Below are 22,840 nucleotides of genomic sequence, written 5' to 3'. Positions count from 1 at the left end.
GAAAACTCCAAAAAAAAGATAAAGGAGACAAAGGGACAAAAATGCATGAGCAGCAGATGATACCATCAAGTAAAGTCAGATGGGTATAAATGATATCCATAGGAAGGAACAGGAAGAAAAAAAAAAGAAAATGCCCATAGAACACGAGTGCAAAGTCCGAAAGGTATACTACTATGAAAATATGGTTCTGCTAAGCAATAAACATCATAAAGGCATAAATATGTACATCCAAAAGTGCTAAAACACTAGTGAAGTCAAAGATACTAATGCTTACCCATGATTTGAATTGTCCCTATATGTGCCCTCAATTTAACGTGTTTCGCAGGGGCTTCCTCAGGGGTTCCTCGTTGTTTTTTTTCATGGTATGATCAGCAGCTCATGCATTTCTGTCCCTTTTTGACCTTCTCCTTTTCATTTTGAGACTTCACCAAGGACCTCACGTTTTAACTATTCTATATTTGTTTTCAACTTGATGAATTTTGGACTTATTTGATGTACAAAAAGTATATCACAAAAGTGAGAATATCCTTCACATTTTTGTAATTTGTTGGGTTGACTGAGAATCTGTGTTTAATATATATATATATATACACAGTACAGTGAATTATAAAAGTGAGTACATCCTTCACATTTTTGTAATTTGTTGGGTTGACTAAGAATCTGTGTTTTTATATATATATATATATATATATATATATATATATATATATATATACACACACACAGTATAGTAAATTACAAAAGTGAGTACACCCTTCACATTTTTGTAAATTTTTTATTATATCTTTCATGGGACAACTCTGAGGATCTGACCCTGTGATACAATGTGCAGTGTCAGTGTGCAGCTTGTATAACAGGGTAAGTCTGGTGGCCTCTAAATAACTCAACACACAGCCATTAATGTCTAAACCGCTGGCAGCAAAAGTGAGTACACCCCTAAGTGAAAATGGTCAAATTGTGCCCAAAGTGTCAATATTTTGTGTGGCCGCCATTAGTTCCAAGCACTGCCTTATCTCTCTTGGGCATGGAGGTCACTAGAACTTCACAGGAGCCGCTGGATCCTCTTCCATCCTTCATGACGACATCACAGAGCTGGTGGATGTTACAGACCTTGCGATCCGCACCTTCCATTTGAGGAGGCTCCACAGCCATTAGTGTCTAAACCGCTGGCAACAAACGTGACTACACCCCTAAGTGGAAATGGCCAAATTGTGCCCAATTAGCCATTTTCCCTCCCCGGTGTCATGTGACTCATTAGTGTTACAAGGTATCAGGTGTAAATGGGGGGCAGGGGTGTTACATTTGGTGTTATCTCTCACACACTCTCTCATACTGGTCACTGGAAGGTCAACATGGCTCCTCATTGCAAAATATTCTCTGAGGATCTGAAAAAAAAGAATCGTTGCTCTACATAAAGATGGCCGAGGCTATAAGAAGATTGTCACTGCTCTGAACCTAAGCTGCAGCACGGTGGCCAAGACCATACAGCGGCATAACAAGACAGGATCCACTCAGAACAGGAATCACCATGGTCGACCAAAGAAGTTGAGTGCACATGCTCAGCGTCATATCCAGAGGTCGTCTTTTCAAAATAGACGTATGAGCGCTGCCACAATTGCTGCAGAGGTTACAGGGGTGGGGGGTCCACCTGTCAGTGCTCAGACCATATGCCACACACTGCAGAAGTTACAGGGGTGGGGGGTCCACCTGTCAGTGCTCAGACCATATGCCACACACTGCAGAAGTTACAGGGGTGGGGGGGTCCACCTGTCAGTGCTCAGACCATATGCCACACACTGCAGAAGTTACAGGGGTGGGGGGTCCACCTGTCAGTGCTCAGACCATATGCCACACACTGCAGAAGTTACAGGGGTGGGGGGTCCACCTGTCAGTGCTCAGACCATATGCCACACACTGCAGAAGTTACAGGGGTGGGGGGTCCACCTGTCAGTGCTCAGACCATACGCCGCACACTGCAGAAGACCTTACACCACACTCTGCATCACATTTGTCTGCATGGTTGTTGTCCCAAAAGGAAGCCTCTTCTAAAGATGATAACAATCCCAAACGCACCTCCAAGACCACCACTGCCTCAGTAAAGAAACTGAGGGTAAAGGTGCTGCACTGGCCGAGCGTCTCCAGACCTAAACCCTATGGAACATCTGTGGGGTCTCCTCAAATGGAAGGTGGAGGAGTGTAAATCCTCTAACATCCACCAGCTCCATGATGTCGTCATGGAGGACAGAAGAGGATCCAGCGGCTCCTGTGAAGCCTATTGCTTCATTTACCTGAAAGAGGCCTAAAGAGTGTCATTTGATTCCATTGGGCCATAACAATAATTTTCTGTATATATATATATTATATATATTACTATGCAGAAAGCAAGTTATACATATATTTTACGTGTAAAGCTATGTAGTATTTTGGAACATTTTGTTGCAGGTATATTATAGGAACTCATCTCAAGGTATACCTCTAATGGAAGGCATAGAATCTTCAGGAGTTAAAGGGAAAACCCGTAATGTTCATAAATGCCATTAACCTGCAGATATGCGGTTAATCTGCAGGTCAATAGCGTTCCAAAGTCTTGCAGCCCAAGCATAGAAAGCCGGGCAGTCAGGAGGAAATAAACTTTATTCCTCTCAGCAGCCTCCAGCTTTCAGTCATAGAGGTGCGGCTTCATTCACCGCTCACTATATAAAGAGTGGCATCGGTAACCACGCCCAGGCACTGGCTGCCAGCCAGCTCATCAGCGCATCAGTACAGAGCCGGCTGTCAGTCAGTGCCAGGTACCTTTACAGCTGCCGCACACTATGTAATGAGCGGTGACTGAATCCACTCCGGCCGCACCTATATGACTGAAAGCCGGAGGCTGCCAGGAGGAATAAAGTTAATTTCCTACCAGTAGCCGAGCTTTCAGTGAGGCATCCTCGCAGCTTTATAATGCTATTAACCTGAAGATCAACCCTATATCTGCATGTTAATAGCATTTTTTTAATAAATTGGTTCCTTGCCCTTTAACTTAGAAAGTTTTTAAATAAATCTAAGTGTGCGATCAGCGGATAATGTGGCGCCCCTGACCTGGTCAGGCACCACTGAGTACTGCACCCATGCTGGGTCAGTACTTCCAGGTAATCCTAAAGGCTGAAATAGGGTGTGTACGCACAGACACATAGCAATCAGGTCTCCCACACCTTAGAGGGGACCCTTGGGCAGACCTAAGAGGGGGCGTGGCCTCCACATCTCAGCTAGTGGTGAGGGGAGGGGCTGGAAGCTAGGTGGCAGTGGCTGTCAGGAAAGTAGTAGTGGAGCCAGTCTGAAGCGGAGAGCGGGCACGCACATACGCTAGTCAGACCCTGCACGTGTAGTAGCCATTGGCGGGGGAGAACGGTTACCGGAAAGTCAGTCAGAAAGACGCGCTGTGAGAGACAGTTGGTCAGTCGAGTACGGGGATTCCTGGTAGCTAGGCACGCACGGGGAACAGGTCCCTAGAGTAGACGTCCATTTATTGTGGACTTGTCAAAGCGCTATCAGCGCGAAACAGGCTGTCGTCCGCTCTCCGTCCCCCGCACTCCTACCTCTCCCCACTGCTCCTGTATTTGTCTGCAACCGCAGAATAAAGTTACTTGCCGTTTAAAGAGTGAGTTGCCGCTTTTTCTTCTCTGGATGACTGGATTTATTGATCTGCTAAGCCTGCTGGTGAAAGGACCACAAGTCCCTCACCAACCAACTAGAGTCCGAGCCTCAGCAGCAACGAGGGGGCCCATAAGGAAGATCGAGCCTGGAGCCATCTACCTTGGTCCACGCTGCCGGCAAACGGGCCAACAAGGGGGGAAAAGGCAGCAGCGACTTCCCTGGATGAATCCCACGGTACTTCAAGTCAGGGGTTATCCGAAACAAGAAGTGCTAGGAAGGCGAGTTAACGGTTACCCTTAGACCAGCCTGCAGGATACCTGGTTTCACTTGGGTCATCTCAGCATCGCCCGGGTACCTCACAACAATACCAACAGCAGTGAGTAAACAAGTTGAAAGACATCTTGGACTGTGCCTGAGTTATTCTGCGACCTGTAGTTCCACATACCCGAGCCCCTGGGGCCAGCCTCACTCACGGGAGGCCACACCATCAGACTGCAGACTCCATCAGCCCCAGACGCTCGTTAAAGCTGCAGTGGCGGTCACCCACATCCCTGACCGCAAAACCGTGAGTGGCGTCACGACCCGAGTAAATAAACCTGACATACCTGTTGCCAGAAATACCTCAAAGTGGAGTCCCTGCGGCGTCCCTGGAAGATGGAGGGATATCCCTGAGGAGACCGCTGCAGGTGGGCGACACAATAACACACATCCCACTTCTAAAACTACAGGGATGCGCTGCCGCTGGCTGTACACGTTCCCGATAGTGGCCATTGTAGGGGAAAGACACTATTATATGGCGGCTCTTCAAATAAATAGTTATAACAAAGAGTGACCTCTTGGGCGCCTGGGCGGCCGCACATGTAGCAATATGTCCGCCCCTAGCCCTAAATAACATCGAACTCTCAAAGATCTTGTGTCGCCCTATAGATCTCTAATATTTAACCGTCCTTATACTGCCTTGTGGTTTGTGCACTGTTGCAATGATAATTAGGAGATAAGGGATAAGCCCAAGATGTAATATACGAGATAAAAACAAGACTTGTGCTCCATTTAATGGCGCGGCTATAGCTCAGCTATAGGCATTTGTGAGGAATAATAGAGATTGCATACTGCGATATAGAAATTTGCATGTTTTATTGTAGAAGCAATGAGGTCAATGTACATTGGTATAAATCATCGAGGCCGCAAAAGGTCTTATATTCAGGCGCTATTCTTGTGTCTTCCACTTACTGGGAAGGAAAAATATGGTATAAATATAAGGTTATTGAATGGACCTTTATAATGATTCCCAGTAGGAAGCCGGCGCTCTAAATGGTCAAATATCTTCTGCGTAAAAAGCAAAAGAGACAATTCGTCTGGAACGCTGGATGAAAAGTCTTCTGATAAAATAGAGTTCAACGCGTTTCGAAGACCTTTGGTACCTTTCCCCATCCATGCTGTGAAGAGTATTGGATTGTGTAAATTATGAAGAAGACATATGTATCATTGGTTTGCCTATCAAGAGGGGAACGTAGCATTATGGGGACAAACCTAAACTGGGGGTGCAATCAATCGTTCCATAACAGAACCAGAGGATGCATCCATTGCACCACACATTATGATAGAATTTTATTTAGACTATTAATGGCTTTCTACATAAACGGGGTCTGCATAAGGGGGTGAAGCATGGCACCAGAGGGGGTGTGTCACAGTTGACAGACAGCCCTGTGATATCCGGCTGTGGAAGGTCGCTGCATTTGGCTGCACAAGGGGCTCCTTGATATTCCATTCTTTGTTCTGTGGTGTGAATGGAATTCTATGTATCTTCTGAGTTAGGGTTATCCTTTTCCTTTTAGGACCCTGAAGACATCCTTACCTTTCAGCTGTTAATCCTTATCCACTCCTGATATCTTCTTATACCTGGATTACCCCTTGGTTCCCTGCTGGTGGTAGAGTTTAGTTTTTACATAGTCCTGAGTGGAAGCAGTCGGCTTGCAATCATCTGTCATGGGTGTGTCATGGTTGATCGACAACCCTACAAAGGACGTTGTGTTTGGCTGCACAAACTGCTCCTTGATATTCCATCCTTTCCTCTGTGGTGTGAATGGAGTTTTGTGTCTTCTCTGTTAGGGTTTACTCTTTCCCCTTTAGGACCCTGCTGTGATCTTTTCCTTTTAACTGCTAATCATTATCCCTCACCCTCTGTGTCTTTTTATACTTACATTTCCTCTGAGTATGTTGCTGGTGATAGAGGTAAGTTTCTATACGGTCCATCTTTTCCTCAGTGTTGTAAATGGAATTTTGCATGTCTTCTCTGTTAAAGTTTACTCTTTCCCCATTAGGACCCTGTAGAGATCTACGTAAACATCCCGCCCACCTCCTTCCTTCCGCATTGCCGCCGGGACGCAGGTAAGGTGATGTTCCTCGCTCCTGCGGCTTCACACACAGCGATGTGTGCTGCCGCAGGAACAACGAACAACATCGTACCTGTGGACGCCCCGACATTATGAAAATGAACGACGTGACACAGGTCACCGATTTTTGACTGTTTCACGCTCGTTCATCTTCTCTCCTAGGCTTTACACGTTGCGACATCGTTACCGGCGCCGGAAGTGCGTCACTTTCAATTTGACCCCGACGATATCGCAGTAACGATGTCGCAACGTGCAATGTACCCCTAAGTCATCTTGGAGATAAGTTGTTTGTTTGTTTTCCCTGTGTGTTCTTTAGGACTTAGTGGTATTGCCTAGCGCTCATCTCACCCGTTCCTTACCTAAGGCCCAGTTCAGGGTCAGCCAGGGCCAGGTATCCTGCTTGGCGCATTGACTAGCGCTCATCCCGCCCGTTTAGTACCTAAGACCCAGTTCAGGGTCAGCCAGGGCTAGGTATCCTGCTTGGCGCATTGACTAGCGCTCATCCCGCCCTTTCCTTACCTAAGACCCACCTTAGGGTCAGCCAGGGCCAGGTATCCTGCTTGGCGCATTGACTAGTGCTCATCCCACCCGTTTATTACCTAAGACCCAGTTCAGGGTCAACCAGGGCTAGGTATCCTGTGCGGCGCATAGGTGCTAAACCTATCTAGGGACGTCAGGGGGGGCAGTGGAAGCTTTTCATCAGGGGTCAACATCTCCCCCTTCCTTAGATACAGGGTTTCCATTCCTTCCCTTTTCGCCATTCGCTCGATATTTCCCCATACCTAGCGTAACAGGGTGGTATCAAAGTACAAATTTACAATGAAACCTCTCCAACAAAACAACATCTTAGAGGAGATCACTATTTAATCACATATTTGCCAACTTTAAGGAATTCTCCTTTGCAAATTTTTGGACTAATTATTTTATTTAAGCATAGACATGCACATTTTTTGCAGCCTATGTCCCATTCCTGACCCCCTGAATGTTTTGGGGTTTTTTTGCAGCCCAGGCCTTTTTGATCCCCTTCCACCCCTTTGCAGTAGATTTCTATGGTGCTCAGGAAATTGGCAACTCTTACTTTTTCAGGAGGAGTCTTCCATTTTCTTGACATTTTGTAAATATGGTTACCCTAGATTAAATTTCCAGTAAACGATGGTCAATTTAACCGTTTCTGATATACGCAGGCCACTTTAGGAGGACCCCCCCACCCCAAACCTCTACAGAAGACAGTCTATAATATAATGTTAAAAAAAACTGTGGATATAAAAAGCGCATTTAGGGTCTTACCAGGATAACAGCAGTAAGGGTTAATGAAAACCACTCACCTGAGATGGTTGTGTGACACACAACCAGTATTAAAGCATGTATCAGCTGCTGCAAACTCCACGTGCCAAAGGCAGAAGCAAGAAAAAACAAGGATAAAAAGTGGAAAAACGTCCGCGCTGCTGTGCCAATAAAGAGTTAATTCCAAATAAGAGCAATGCAGGGTGGTTTATTCTACGCGTTTCGGAGATAACCCTTCTCCTTCATCAGGAAATCAACCATAAGAGCAATGCAGGGTGGTTTATTTTACGCGTTTCGGAGATAACCATTCTCCTTCATCAGGAAATCCACCATAAGAGCAATGCAGGGTGGTTTATTTTACGCGTTTCGGAGATAACCATTCTCCTTCATCAGGAAATCCACCATAAGAGCAATGCAGGGTGGTTTATTTTACGCGTTTCGGAGATAACCCCTTTCCTTCATCAGGAAATCCACCATAAGAGCAATGCAGGGTGGTTTATTTTACGCGTTTCTGAGATAACCCCTCTCCTTCATCAGGAAATCCACCATAAGAGCAATGCAGGGTGGTTTATTTTACGCGTTTCGGAGATAACCCCTCTCCTTCATCAGGAAATCCACCATAAGAGCAATGCAGGGTGGTTTATTTTACGCGTTTCGGAGATAACCCCTCTCCATCAGGAAATCCACCAAAAAATGGTCATTTTTTGGTGGATTTCCTGATGAAGGAGAGGGGTTATCTCCGAAACGCATAGAATAAACCACCCTGCATTGCTCTTATTTGGAATTAACTCTTTATTGGCACAGCAGCGCAGACGTTTTTCCACTTTTTATCCTTGTTTTTTCTATAATATAATGTTGGTTGCTCATCTTTGGTTTCACTGTGCAAACTTTTTTCCCTCTTCCAAAGGAGTTTTAATAATTTACACCCGTGCAAAAAAATATTTATTAATGGTTAATACAGTATGAATCATCTGCCAAGTGCATGCCCTAATGAATCGCGCACTGACGGCTATATACCCCATAAACCCACAAGTTACGCAACCCCTCCTCACCGTTTCCTACCCCGATTCTGCAATGCAGTGATCCCTTCCCACCTCTCATTATAACACTTTCCTTATTGTATCGCCGGAGCTCCATACTGTGTTAACAGAAGCTGAATGTGTTACTATGGCAACTAAATCGGAAGGTTTGAAGTCTGCAACCCCCCCCCCCCGCCCCCTACCTCCCCACCGCCCCCTTCCCGAAGAAGACAAGAGGAAACGGGGAGGGTGGGAGAGCAATGGGGATGAGATGCTGAGCATCGAGCTTATGTAATACTGAGTAGTGCCTGATGATGCAAAGATGAGAGGTTTGGGGGGGAGGGTAACTTTTTTCCTTTAATCATCCTGCAAACTAGCCCTAATGGTAAGAGAAGTGGAGATAAATCAATATCATCTCCAGCGACAAGCCATATATGACAGCAACTAATCAATGGGGGTTTTGCATTGCCGTAGAGTTGAGGTGGGCGTCTAAAACTTAAACCAAAAATAAAGAAGTTCTGTAACTGTTAGTGATGTCTTAGTTTTTGGTTGCCATCTTGGAGAAAGACAATATTACAGATACATGCTTTACAGGTCGGCAATGCACCTCGGGAGCTTTTCTAACCTCCCGTTCTGCACCCATAGACCTTAATATGGAGTCGGTCCCTCTGCAGATATAACAGTTCCCGCTCTTCTGGGAAGGATTTCTACAGGATTTTCGAGGTGGCTTTGGGAGTTTTTGCCCCTTCATCCAGATTATTATTTGTGAGGTCACTGATCTTCTTGGATGGGGATGAGGTCCGGGCTTGGTGCAGCCGGTCATATTCTTCCACCAAAACAAGAATGCCGCGGAGACACCATCACGTTTCTCAACGCTGGCAGGAAACTAGCTAGGTCTTTCACCGGGAACAACCACGGGAAGGGCAGTCTCCAGTCAAGGAGACCACCTATGCCAAACATGGTATCCATCCACAGACAGCTGTTTCGGGGTATTTGCCCCTCATCAGTGTGGAGTAGGAAACAGGCTAGTGGGAGTAATGCCTAGTAGAAGACTACATAGGTAAGGATGGTTGACCTCGGGGAGATCAACATCCAACACCGCGGAGACACCATCACGTGTTTCTCAACGCAGTGACACTAGAACAAGGCCACCCTGGGAAAATATGCAAGTTTCCTACTCCACACTGACGAGGGGCAAATACCCCAAAACAGCTGTCTGTGGATGGATACCATGTTTGGCATAGGTGGTCTCCTTGACTGGAGACTGCCCTTCCCGTGGTTGTTCCTTCCCGGTGAAAGACTTGGCTAGTTTCCTGCCAGCGTTGAGAAACATGTGATGGTGTCTCCTCGGCATTTTTGTTTTGCATATTTTCCCAGGGGGCCTTGTTCTAGTGTCACTGCGTTAAGAAACACATGATGGTGTCTCCGCGGTGTTGGATGTTGATCTCCCCGAGGTCAACCATCCTTACCTATATATTCTTCCACCAAACTCCCCCAACTGTATCTTTATGGAACTTGTAAACTGGACAAAGTCATGCGGAACCAAGAAGGGTCTTCTCCAAACTGTTCCCACAAAGTGAGACGCTACAATTGTCCATAATGTATTGTGCCGAAGCACTATGATTTTCCTTCACTGGAACCAAGACCTTTGAATAACAAGTCTATACAATTATCTCTCCTCCATAAAACGGTACACAATGCAGTCAGGGGAAACCTTGTGCTTGGTGATATAAGGCTTACGTTTAGCGGCTTAGCCATGGAAACCCATAGGTGCCTACAGATCTGTAATAAGGATCCATAGGGATTTTGTGAGCTGCTGTATAGCTCTGTGTAATCATCATCGCCATGTGTTTGAGTCACATAGTTGTCTATGTGTCACAATGTAACTACAGGTGTCACACCTGGTCATAGGAAGACTCCCGGCAAGTGGAACCACACAGCGGGAGCATTAGGGTAGTGTCCTTGCGAATGACGCAACACACAGGGTACACAAGGATAACATTACAATGGTTAGCCCTCAACTAAGACTGAACCTCACACTCCCTAACATCCCTAGATGGGTTCTTCCCCCATACGCCGATCACGTGCCTAGGCCCTCACTAACCGTAAATTCTCTTTGGCTAGTGAGGGCTAGCAAGACTAGTCTTGGTACTACAATGAGAAAACATGAGTTAGGTAAGCCAAATGGGTATTGAAAAACACAACAAAAAGCACTCCAAGGTTTCATCAGTAAGGAACTTCACAGCTGCAATAAAAACAACACCTCAGCTATGCAGGGACAAGCTCCTTCAACATGGACAGCATAGGTATGAGCTATAGCCGGCATAGGGAGGAGTGAGAGTGAAGATTTATAGCAGAAGGGAGCGGCTGCAGCTGAGGTTACAACTACCTGTTAGATCACTGCAGGATAGAAAGGAACCTTAACCCCTTCAGTAAAGGAGGGAATTAAATATGCCCCAACTCAGAGTAAATGGCGCTGTGACCTTCTGATCCCACATCCCCCCAGATCACATCAGACTGTGACACACTTGTGACATTTTGCACATGGGATAGCTGATAAACAACCATCTCTCTCATATGAAAATGTTCAGGCAAATCAAATGTTCATGTGTTTTCAGTTGCAGAGAGAGGAAGCAGCTACACGGCAACCTAACTTCTCTGAAAATAAAGGCATCAAACTCGGATATTTCCATTTTCCGACCCTCATCTCTCCATTTATTATCTGTCACGCTAGGAACGGAGAAGTACCAATTGAATGGCGATAGGGAAGGGAAACCCTGTGTCTAAGGAAGGGGGAGATGGTGACCCCTGACCAAACCTTCTGCTGGTCTCTGGGGTCCCTCACTACCCTAGATAGGTTCCACACCTATGCATCGAGCCGGATACCTGACCCTAGGATGACCCTAGAACTGGGCACTAAATAAGGAACAAGTAGGACGAGCTCTTCCTCAACTCCACTAAACACTAAAGAAGACACAAGGAGGACACTCAGGGGGAAAAGCATGAACTACTGATCTACAAATGACTCAGGTAGAAGTTCAGCAAAGTTTCAGCAACAACACCACAGATGAGTGCGAGCTGCCTGCTTGCATCCAGAGCTTGAATGAACAGAATAATATCACCACACAAGTCCAGAGAAAATGAGAGTATTTAAACCCAAGGGGAAATACAGATGATTAACAGCTGAAGGGAAGAGGAGCTTCGCAGAGTCCTAAAGGGAAAAGGATGAAAACCCAGCAGAAGAGATACCCATAACACTGAATACTGACAGCAGGAACAATAGAAAGTCAGGGAGCATTTTGCACAGCCAAACGCTGTGACCTTCTACTGCCGGACAGATAATTAGCAGCTATGGGGTAGAGGAGCTCCGCAGGGTCCTAAAGGGAAAAGGATAAAAACCCAGCAGAAGAGATACCCAGTACACTGAATACTGACAGCAGGAACAATAGAAAGTCAGGAGCATTTTGCACAGCCAAACGCTGCGACCTTCTATTGCTGGACACCACAGGACTGTCTGTCACCATGACATCACCATCCCATACATATCAGATAGAGCCCAAAACGGCAGGTTTGGACGACTTTTATCCAATGCATATGGGGACCTTATGTTCTCTACAATTACCCCTCACCTTCTAATTGATAACATAAAGAATAATCTGGTACATCTAAGGTTTTTAAAGGGATTTCACTTCTTGCTTACAATGGGATTCTATGGGCCAGTATGGCCATCCTTCTTCATGGTTTTCACTGCTGTAATTTACTTGTTTGATTCACTTTTTGATTATTTTTATAGATGCAAAAAAACAAAAAGAAAAACAACATAAACTATTGAATAGTGTGTAAAATTGCCGGAAGTTCACTGGATATGGCTTGTTCCCTACACGCGGTGGCAAACCTCCTCCACAAATATCTGACTTCATGTTCTCACGCTGTTCTGATGGACTCACTCTGTCTGGAACAAACAGGCTTCATACTGTGACTTCAAGCTCTCCAGAAAACAGCCGGGGTAGAGCTGACTAATGATATCTTCTCTAACCATTCATGAGAAAAATTGATGTTAGTCACTTCAGGAGGACCATGTGAAGGACGCAGAAATCTTAAGGTGACCATACAAATTTAGGAATGGACAGTGGAACACTCATTTGTTCGACAACTATTCCTCCAGACCCCCCTCTACTCACAGACATCTGGTCAACCCTTGGTGGAAGCTAGGATGGTGAAATTCAATATGCCTAAACCTCCCCCCACCCCCCACCCCAGTCATCTGTTAAGGCCTCCATACACAGCAGATCATTCAATCGTAAGACAGCTACCTCTCCCAATGCCCCCATACTTATGTAACGTCTGCCCTTGACCACAGACTCAGGATGACTGTCACGGACAGACTAGAGGCTAGCCACGAAGTCAGCAGGATCTCAAGAACCCTGAAACCCTTTGATCCCTGTACAGGGATTTGGAATTACACAAGGTCCAGGAGATCGCTGCCTATGGAAGGCTGCAATCCAGGAAAGAGTGGTCGTCAGCCAGGGTCAAAACCAGGAGGCACAAAAAAGGGACACAATAGGTAGGCAGGAGCATAGTCAGGAAATCAGGCAGAGGTCAAAACCGGAGATGGTGAGGTACAAAAACAGCAGGCAGGAAAGTAGTCAGTGAGCAGGCAGAGGTCAAAACACAGGAATCAATAGTAAGAACAGGAACCAGACACTAGCAGGATTACAAAACTATATCTGGCAGTGACCAGCAGACAAGAGGGGGGAGTTAGAAGGGTGTGGTGTCTTTCCATTGGCTGTAGCTAAATGGTGGTAACTTCAGCTGAAGACACACGCCACCTACAGTCAGCCAGTGGTACTGCAGGTCTCAGGAAAACCCAGCTTAGTGGATGAGCGGAGTCTGCGTCCACAAGAACCACTGGCACCGACTCCTCTCCTATCACCAGCACAGTCCATGGTGGGAAAACGGCAGCACCTGGTGACCGAAGCAAAATTCGCAGTGGCGGACTCTGGTGAGAACGTGACAACTTATGAGCACTGGGCTAAGCATTTATGTATTTTCAACAGAGAAATGGGAAAAAAAATCTCCCGTGAAAACAAAAGAATTCCAGCTGCTGACCCTTGTCTCTCCCAACATCAGGTGTTTGGCTGACCCACCGAAAATCGGCAGGTTAGGGCAGTTTTCCTCTAGTGTGTATGGTGGCCTTTAGTCAGATGGTGAAGGCAAAATTGACATATTTGGATAAATGCATTTGTCCACCTTTATGCATATTGTTCCTCAAATTAAAAGGGTTGTCCACTACTAGGACAACCCATTCTGATTGCACATGTTTCCCCTGGTAAAATATTAAAGCCTATATTCACTTACCATACCATACCAGTAAAAATGTCACTTTGTCCTGCAAAGGATGCGGCCCCCCAAATTATTTTTTTTCCTCTATGCGGCCCATACACCCAGCCGAGTTTGAGACCCCTGCTCTAGATAGATTAAATTTCCAGTAACTGATGGTCAATGGTGATGGTGATGGCACCCTTCCAGCGGTGTTCAGGATTGCGGCTTTGGGGCTCACGTAGGGTTGTGACATCACTCAAGCCCCACATCCAATGAGCAATCATGGTGTCGAGGCTTATTTGGGGTTGTGACATCACGCGAGGCCCGCGTCCAATAAGCGTTCGTGATGCTGGGGCTTACATGGGGTTGTGACATCATGCAAGCCCCGTATCCAAAAAGCGTTTGCGGTGCTGGGGCTCACGTGGGCTTGTGATGTTACGCGAGCCTCGAATCCAATCAGCGTTCACGGTGTCGAAGCTCATGTGGGGTTGTGATGTCACACGAGCTTCACGTCCAGTCAGCATTCACGGTGCCGTGGCTCACGTGGAGTTGTGACGCGGCTCACGTGGAGTTGTGACGCCACGCGAGCCCCGCATCCAATCAGCGATCATGGTGCTGAAGCTCTACATCACGCGAGCCCTGCGTCAAATCAAAGATCACGGTGCGTGGCTCACGTGGGGTTGTGTCGTCACACAAGCCCCATGTCCAATCAGTGCCGCCTTCTGTTTCCCTGCCTTCGGACAGAAGAGCAATCAACAGGAAGTGAGCGCAGCTGAAGCACTCACTTCCTGTTGATTAACTCGTTTTGTCCGAAGGCGGGAAAACAGATGCCGGCGCTGATTGGACGCGGGGCTCATGGCATGTCACAACCACACATAAGCCCCAGCACCGCAATTGCTGATTGGACGCAGGGCTTGCGTGACGTCACAGCACCACATGAATCTCGGCACCGCGAACGCTGATTGGACGTGGGGCTCGTGTGACATCACAACCCCATGTGAGTCCCGACACCGCGATCCTGGACATTGCTAGAACGGCGCCGGTACAGGAGGTGAGTATAGGTTTTACCAGAGAGATCCATGTGGAATCAGAAAGGGTTGTCTTAATAGTGGACAACCCCTTTAAGCTCAATTTACAACCCAATCTAAGAAAAGCAATTTTAGTGAAAGGAAAAATATAAAAAATTAATTTTGTGAAGGATTAAATAGACATTTTAGCAAATCTCCACCTAAACTCAAAACTACATAAAACTTTATCGAGCCCCATCATGATCTAGGTTCAGTTCAGGAGAACCACGGAGATGGGGGAAGGGGCTGCAAGTGTTGTGAAGAGCACATTAAGATGTTTCCAAATAACAAGCAACATATGGTTAATAAATGGTGGTTTTATGGGTGTGAAGGTTTCATTAAAATAAAGTGATCCCTCGGAATTGAATGGGAGTGGAGGAAATAGGGTAGCACAGCAGTTCTCCGCTCTTTCTGGTCAGAGAATTGACTCACTTATTCCCGTCTCAGCCATTAAAGGAGGAGATGGAAGAATCCTTTTAATCATCGCATAATACGTTTCTGTAGATTTTTAAAGTGCTTTATTTTTCAATTCCTTAACATTTCCAAGATCTCTGTGTGCCGCCTGCTAATGGAACCATTTTTGTTTACACCCGAAAGGCTGAAAACCTTTTCTACCCTTGTGCTCCTCTACTCAAGTCATGGCTCTACAGTATGTCCACCCATATCCTGTCCACCACCATTTACCTGAGAACGACGGCAGCTATAGGCATAGAAGTGGTGTCTAGGTATAGTAAAGTAGCCAAGCGCTATGCAATGAAACCACCTATAGCGCCACCTGGTGGAAAACAACGGCGTTAGCATTTTTACTTCGAAAATGGAACAGGATAGAGAAAAAAAGTGAATTACAAAGTTGTAGGGCACCATCAATTCAATATGAATCGACACCTTGCATACAGAAATGCTATGATATGAAACCCATAACCCTCACAAAACATTGATTGCTGGTCACGCATATGGCGCTCATTTAACCTTGAAGTGTCCCCCGTCAGCTGCAATGCACATCTGGACTTTGCGCAGCATACTGTATCTTGCTGCACGTTGTGCAATATGGTAGGTGACATGTTTGCACAAGCATCTGTGATACGTCGTCGTAGGTCCTGCAATGTTGGTGGAGGGGTCGCATACACCTGCTGTTTGATGTGACCTCACAGAAAGAAGTCCAATGGGGTCAGGTCAGGTGAGCGTGGAGGCCACTCCACACAGCCACCATACCCAATGACTTGTAGGAAGGTCTCCAGGAGGTATCGCTTCACGTCCGCAGCCTTGTGAGCTTTACACGTTCTAATCATAGCATTTCTGTATGCAAGGTGTCGATTCGTATTGAATTGGTGTCTAGGTATAGTAAAGTAGCCATGCGCTACGCCATGAAACCACCTATAGCGCCACCTGGTGGAAAACAACGGAGTTAGCATTTTTATCTCAAAAACGGAACGAGAGAGAGAAAAAAAAGTGAATTACAAAGTTGTAGGGCATCATCAACTCAATACGAATCGACACCTTGCATACAGAAATGCTATGATTAGAACGTGTAAAACTCACAAGGCTGCGGACATGAAGCGATACCTCATGGAGACCTTCCTACAAGTCATTGGGTATGGTGGCTGTGTGGAGTGGCCTCCGCTCACCTGACCTGACCCCATTGGACTTCTTTCTGGGAGGTCACGTCAAACAGCAGGTGTATGCGACCCCTCCACCAACATTGCAGGACCTACGACGACGTATCACAGATGCTTGTGCAAACGTGTCACCTACCATATTGCACAACGTGCAGCAAGATACAGTATGCTGTGCAGAGTCCAGATGTGCATTGCAGCTGACGGGGGCCACCAAGAGCATCAAAGTTAAATGAGCGCCATATGCGTGACCAGCATTCAATGTTTTGGGGGGTCATGGGTCTCATATCATAGCATTTCTGTATGCAAGGTGTTGATTCGTATGGAATTGATGATGCCCTACAACTTTGTAATTCAATTTTTTTCCTCTATCTCCTTCCATTTTCGAGATAAAAATGCTAACTCCGTTGTTTTCCACCAGGTGGCGCTATAGGTGGTTTCATTGCGTAGCGCAGGGCTACTTTACTATACCTAGACACCACTTCCATACCTCCCAACCGTCCCGGATACGGCGGGACAGCCCCGATTTTATAGTCCAGTCCCGTTCTCACGCCCGGGAGCTCCGTAATCCCGCAGTGTAGTGAGAGGCAGCTGCTGACCACGCCCCCTCCGGATGCAGGCCACACTTTCTGGATGCCTTCCATGGCATCTATGCTGCTGGGCACGCTGCTTTGCTGTCGTCCACGCCCCCTCTGAATGCTGGACACATACACTCCTCGGGATGCCTTCCTTGTCCCCTCCTGCTGCTCGTTCTATGCTGGCCACGCCCCCTTTGCCTGCCTCTTCTGCCCAGGATTCTCACACGTGACCGGCTCTCCACAGCGGCTGCTTCGTTTGTTCTGCAACTGAGGTAAGAGCAGCAGCAGGGAGAGAGCAGTGTGAGTGCAGGAGGACAGTGCAGTGTGAGTGCAGGAGGACAGTTCAGAGTGAGTGCAGGAGGACAGTGCAGTGTGAGTGCAGGAGGACAGTGCAGAGTGAGTGCAGGAGGACAGTGCAGTGTGAGTGCAGGAGGACAGTTCAGAGTGAGTGCAGGAGGACAGTGCAGTGTGAGTGCAGGAGGACAGTGCAGAGTGAGTGCAGGAGGACAGTGCAGTGTGAGTGCAGGAGGACAGTTCAGAGTGAGTGCAGGAGGACAGTGCAGTGTGAGTGCAGGAGGACAGTGCAGAGTGAGTGCAGGAGGACAGTGCAGTGTGAGTGCAGGAGGACAGTGCAGAGTGAGTGCAGGAGGACAGTGCAGTGTGAGTGCAGGAGGACAGTGCAGTGTGAGTGCAGGAGGACAGTGCAGTGTGAGTGCAGGAGGACAGTTCAGAGTGAGTGCAGGAGGACAGTGCAGTGTGAGTGCAGGAGGACAGTGCAGAGTGAGTGCAGGAGGACAGTGCAGTGTGAGTGCAGGAGGACAGTGCAGTGTGAGTGCAGGAGGACAGTTCAGAGTGAGTGCAGGAGGACAGTGCAGTGTGAGTGCAGGAGGACAGTGCAGAGTGAGTGCAGGAGGACAGTGCAGTGTGAGTGCAGGAGGACAGTGCAGTGTGAGTGCAGGAGGACAGTGCAGTGTGAGTGCAGGAGGACAGTTCAGAGTGAGTGCAGGAGGACAGTGCAGTGTGAGTGCAGGAGGACAGTGCAGAGTGAGTGCAGGAGGACAGTGCAGTGTGAGTGCAGGAGGACAGTTCAGAGTGAGTGCAGGAGGACAGTGCAGTGTGAGTGCAGGAGGACAGTGCAGAGTGAGTGCAGGAGGACAGTGCAGTGTGAGTGCAGGAGGACAGTTCAGAGTGAGTGCAGGAGGACAGTGCAGTGTGAGTGCAGGAGGACAGTGCAGAGTGAGTGCAGGAGGACAGTGCAGTGTGAGTGCAGGAGGACAGTGCAGTGTGAGTGCAGGAGGACAGTGCAGTGTGAGTGCAGGAGGACAGTGCAGAGTGAGTGCAGGAGGACAGTGCAGTGTGAGTGCAGGAGGATAGTGCAGAGTGAGTGCAGGAGGATAGTGCAGAGTGAGTGCAGGAGGGGAGAGCAGAGTGAGTGCAGGAGGACAGTGCAGAGTGAGTGCAGGAGGACAGTGCAGAGTGAGTGCAGGAGAACAGTGCAGAGTGAGTGCAGGAGGACAGCGCAGAGTGAGTGCAGGAGGACAGTGCAGTGTGAGTGCAGGAGGACAGTGCAGAGTGAGTGCAGGAGGGGAGAGCAGAATGAGTGCAGGAGGACAGTGCAGAGTGAGTGCAGGAGGGGGGAGCAGAGTGAGTGCAGGAGGACAGTGCAGAGTGAGTGCAGGAGGGGGGAGCAGAGTGAGTGCAGGGGGACAGTGCAGAGTGAGTGCAGGAGGGGGGAGCAGTGTGCCTGCAGGAGGACAGTGCAGAGTGAGTGCAGGAGGACAGTGCAGAGTGAGTGCAGGAGGGGGGAGCAGTGTGCCTGCAGGAGGACAGTGCAGAGTGAGTGCAGGAGGACAGCGCAGAGTGAGTGCAGGAGGACAGCGCAGAGTGAGTGCAGGAGGACAGCGCAGAGTGAGTGCAGGAGAACAGCGCAGAGTGAGTGCAGGAGGACAGCGCAGAGTGAGTGCAGGAGGACAGCGCAGAGTGAGTGCAGGAGGACAGCGCAGAGTGAGTGCAGGAGGATAGCGCAGAGTGAGTGCAGGAGGATAGCGCAGAGTGAGTGCAGGAGGATAGCGCAGAGTGAGTGCAGGAGGATAGCGCAGAGTGAGTGCAGGAGGACAGCGCAGAGTGAGTGCAGGAGGACAGCGCAGAGTGAGTGCAGGAGGACAGCGCAGAGTGAGTGCAGGAGGACAGCGCAGAGTGAGTGCAAGAGGACAGCGCAGAGTGAGTGCAGGAGGACAGCGCAGAGTGAGTGCAAGAGGACAGCGCAGAGTGAGTGCAGGAGGACAGCGCAGAGTGAGTGCAGGAGGACAGTGCAGAGTGAGTGCAGGAGGACAGTGCAGTGTGAGTGCAGGAGGACAGTGCAGAGTGAGTGCAGGAGGGGAGAGCAGAATGAGTGCTGGAGGACAGTGCAGAGTGAGTGCAGGAGGGGGGAGCAGAGTGAGTGCAGGAGGACAGTGCAGAGTGAGTGCAGGAGGGGGGAGCAGAGTGAGTGCAGGGGGACAGTGCAGAGTGAGTGCAGGAGGGGGGAGCAGTGTGCCTGCAGGAGGACAGTGCAGAGTGAGTGCAGGAGGACAGTGCAGAGTGAGTGCAGGAGGGGGGAGCAGTGTGCCTGCAGGAGGACAGTGCAGAGTGAGTGCAGGAGGGGGGAGCAGGGGAGAGTACAGCACTTGTCTTCTCAGGTCCCCCTGTACCTGCAATAGAAAAAAGCAGAAACAGAGGGGACTCAGAGAAAGCAACCAGAGTAGCCCTCAGTGCCCCCCAGTGCTGCCATCCTGTGCCCTCAGTGCTGCCATCCTGTGCCCTCAGTTCCCCCAAGTACTGCCAGCCTGTGCCCTCAGCGCCCCCCCGCAGTGCTGCAAGCTTATGCCCTCAGCACCCTCCAGTGCTGCCAGCTTGGGCCCTGAGCGTCTTCCACTGCTGCCAGCCTGTGCCCTAAGCATCCCTAGGGCCAGTATGTATGCCCCACAGGCCACCACTGTCAGTATCTAGGCTCCACAGGCCCCAGTAATGTGTATGCCCCCCCACTGACCCCAGTAATGTTTATGCCCCTAGTAATGTGTATGCCCCCCCCCACGGACCCCAGTAATGTGTATGCCACCCGAGTAACATGGATGCCCCCAGTGATGTCTATGCACCCCCAGTAATATGTATACCCCCTGGTGACCCCAGTAACATATATGCCCCCTGTGCTGTATTTGCCCCCAGCCATCACGCAGTGCGGCCTGCACAGCCACATACCCTGGAGGAGCTGGACGAAGAGAAGCGGGGGAGGTGAGTAAGGCTGCTGCCGACTTCCCCATATTAATACCTCTAATGTGTCTGTGTGTATGATGTGTGTATGACTGTGTGTAGATTTACGTCTGTTCATGTGAATTTTGTAAATTTTTCTTCAAATATATGTGTGTACTAGCTGTACTATCGTCGGTCGGTCTGCCCCCCTCTCTTACTCACAGCTCACTGGCATCTCGCTGCACAGCGTTCACACTGCTCCGGCGGCTTTTCCTCTTTTGAAAATGCCGGCCGCTCATTATTCCATCTCATGTTCCCTGCTTTCCCCGCCCACCAGCACCTATGATTGGTTACAGTCAGATACGCCCCCACGCTGACACGCTGAGTGACAGCTGTCTCACTGCAACCAATTACAGCCGCCGGTGGGCAGGTCTATATTGTGGAGTAAAATAAATAATTAATGAAAACGACGTGCGGTTCCCCCCCCCCCAATTTTCATACCAGCCAGGGTAAAGCCACACGGCTCAAGGCTGGAATTCTCAGGATGGGGAGCTCCACATTATGGGGAGCCCCCCAGCCTAACTATCAGCCAGCAGCCGTGCGGAATTGCCGAATCCATTAGATGTGCCAGTCCTGGGACTCTACCCGGCTCATCCAGAATTGACCTGGTACGATGGCAATCGGGGTAATAAGGAGTTAATGGCAGCCCATAGCTGCCACTAAGTCCTAGGTTAATCATGGCAGGCGTCTCCATGAGATACCTTCCATGATTAACCTGTAAGTTAAAGAAAATAAACACACACATCCAAAAAATCCTTTTATTTGGAATAAAAGACAAAAAAAACCCACCCTCTTTCACCACTTTATTAATTCCCAAATACCCCTCCAGGTCCGACGTAATCCACATGAGGTTCCGCGACGCATCCAGCTCTGCTACATGAAGCTGACAGGAGCGGTCACAGACCAGACCGCTCTCTATCAGCTCCACGCAGCAACTGAAGTGAGCCGCACGATCAGCGATGACGTCACTCAGGTTACCCGCGGCCACCGCTGGATCCTCCAACTGTTACAGCAAGTTGCCTGAGTGACTGAAGTGAGCAGCGCGATCAGCGATGACATCACAGGTGAGTTGCGGTCTCAGATGGAGGACTCCAGCTGGCCGCGGGTAACTTGAGTGATGGCACCGCTGATCGCACTGCTCACTTCAGTCACTCAGGGGATTTGCGGCCACCGGTAAGTCCTTCACCGGTTGACCGCTAACCAGGACGCGACAGACAGAGCCGCGGGGTGACAATTAAGTCGGGTGAAGTTCATCTGAGTTCATTCTCATCGTGCGACTCTGTCTGCTGTCAGCGGGCATGTAGCAGAGCTGAATTGACGGGGGAACGCACTACCAAAAATGCATGCAAAACACATGGAAAATGCATCCAAAATGCATGCGTTTTGGATGCATTTTTTTTTTTACAAACAGTGTTTACATTTCTCCAGTCTGCCAGAGGGTGTGTTCTTTTCCGCACTGCGCACATACCAAGCTGAGGTCACACTGGCATATCACGTGATGCGATATGCTAATGACCCTCGGCTCCTGCTATGCTATGAGCGTGAGCCATTACACTGTGATCTGATCCTGCAATCGGATCACAGCTGAGGAGGAGAGGGAGGGATTAAGGATGTCAGGCGTTCAGTCGGGATGAGCCCTGGGCCTTGCTGTCTTTTTAAAGGCGACTGGATCAGCGGACGAGAGCACCCGCTGACCCCTGTGTCTCTACAATTGGAACAATCAGAACAGTAAGTTGCCCATATTCACTAATTCCTCCCATTAACCAAAAGCACAGTATTACAGATATTTTATCTAATAGAGCGGATCTGTCATGAAGTCTGCAGTTTTGTACATGGGGCAGATTTAGGGGAAAGATCTGCTTTAAAACAGAATTTTGTGGTCTAAAATATTCTAGTTTAAATGTAACACGGCCAAGTTTGCATTTATATTTTAATTTACTACTTAGAAATAAATCTCTGTATATTTTTTTAATTATTGTTTCTAAAACAATGATTGTCATTGCTCACTGGGCGTGGTTATAGGCGTGGGCATGGGCGTGGCCTTTGTCCCTCTTTCCATTCTTTCAAAGTTGGGAGGTATGCCACTTTTATGCCTGGACAGGATATGGGTGGACACATTGTATAGAACCCTCTTCTTTGGCTTCAAGATGACCTTTCTCAAGACTGCTAATTTTTTTTCTTAACTCTCTGGGACACTGTGATGCCCAATTGTTAAAACTTTTTGGGGGCTATTGGAAAAACTTAACAATATGTAAAAAGAAAAGCAAAAATGACTGGACTTTTTAAAGAGAAGATTTGACACTACCAGTTTAATATACAGTGTAAAAATGATTTGGACTATATCAGCAAGTGACCTTCCCTCTGAGACATTGTTTTGTTTGAATGTTGGAAGGTCACTGGGGACTCTGGAGAGAAACTTCCTTCCTGCACTGTCTGTATAGATAGTACAGTGTAAAGTATGTCATAATGTGACTGCAGAATAGCGAGGGACAGGGAGTGCCTAAACTGTCCTTCAGCCCAAGGGAACCTGGGTTATAGCTGTTCACAGGGTTACCCCTAAAGGTGGAGATGCCTGTGTCTCATACATGGCTATACTGCTGACCAGAGCTAATCTCTTCCCCGCTCCCAGTGAAGGAAGGG

At 48.3% G+C, this 22,840-nt stretch overlaps 1 protein-coding gene across 1 annotated transcript in view; it reads right to left on the bottom strand.

The window, feature by feature from the left end:
* The window catches only part of ST6GALNAC6 (ST6 N-acetylgalactosaminide alpha-2,6-sialyltransferase 6), a 49,910-nt gene that overhangs the window by 16,973 nt on the left and 10,097 nt on the right, over positions 1 to 22,840 (bottom strand). The gene's annotated exons all lie outside the window — the stretch shown is intronic.

This window comes from Anomaloglossus baeobatrachus, chromosome 9 (genome assembly GCF_048569485.1).
Source record: "Anomaloglossus baeobatrachus isolate aAnoBae1 chromosome 9, aAnoBae1.hap1, whole genome shotgun sequence".
NCBI lineage: Eukaryota > Metazoa > Chordata > Amphibia > Anura > Aromobatidae > Anomaloglossus > Anomaloglossus baeobatrachus.
This window is presented reverse-complemented; position numbering and strand designations above follow the sequence as displayed.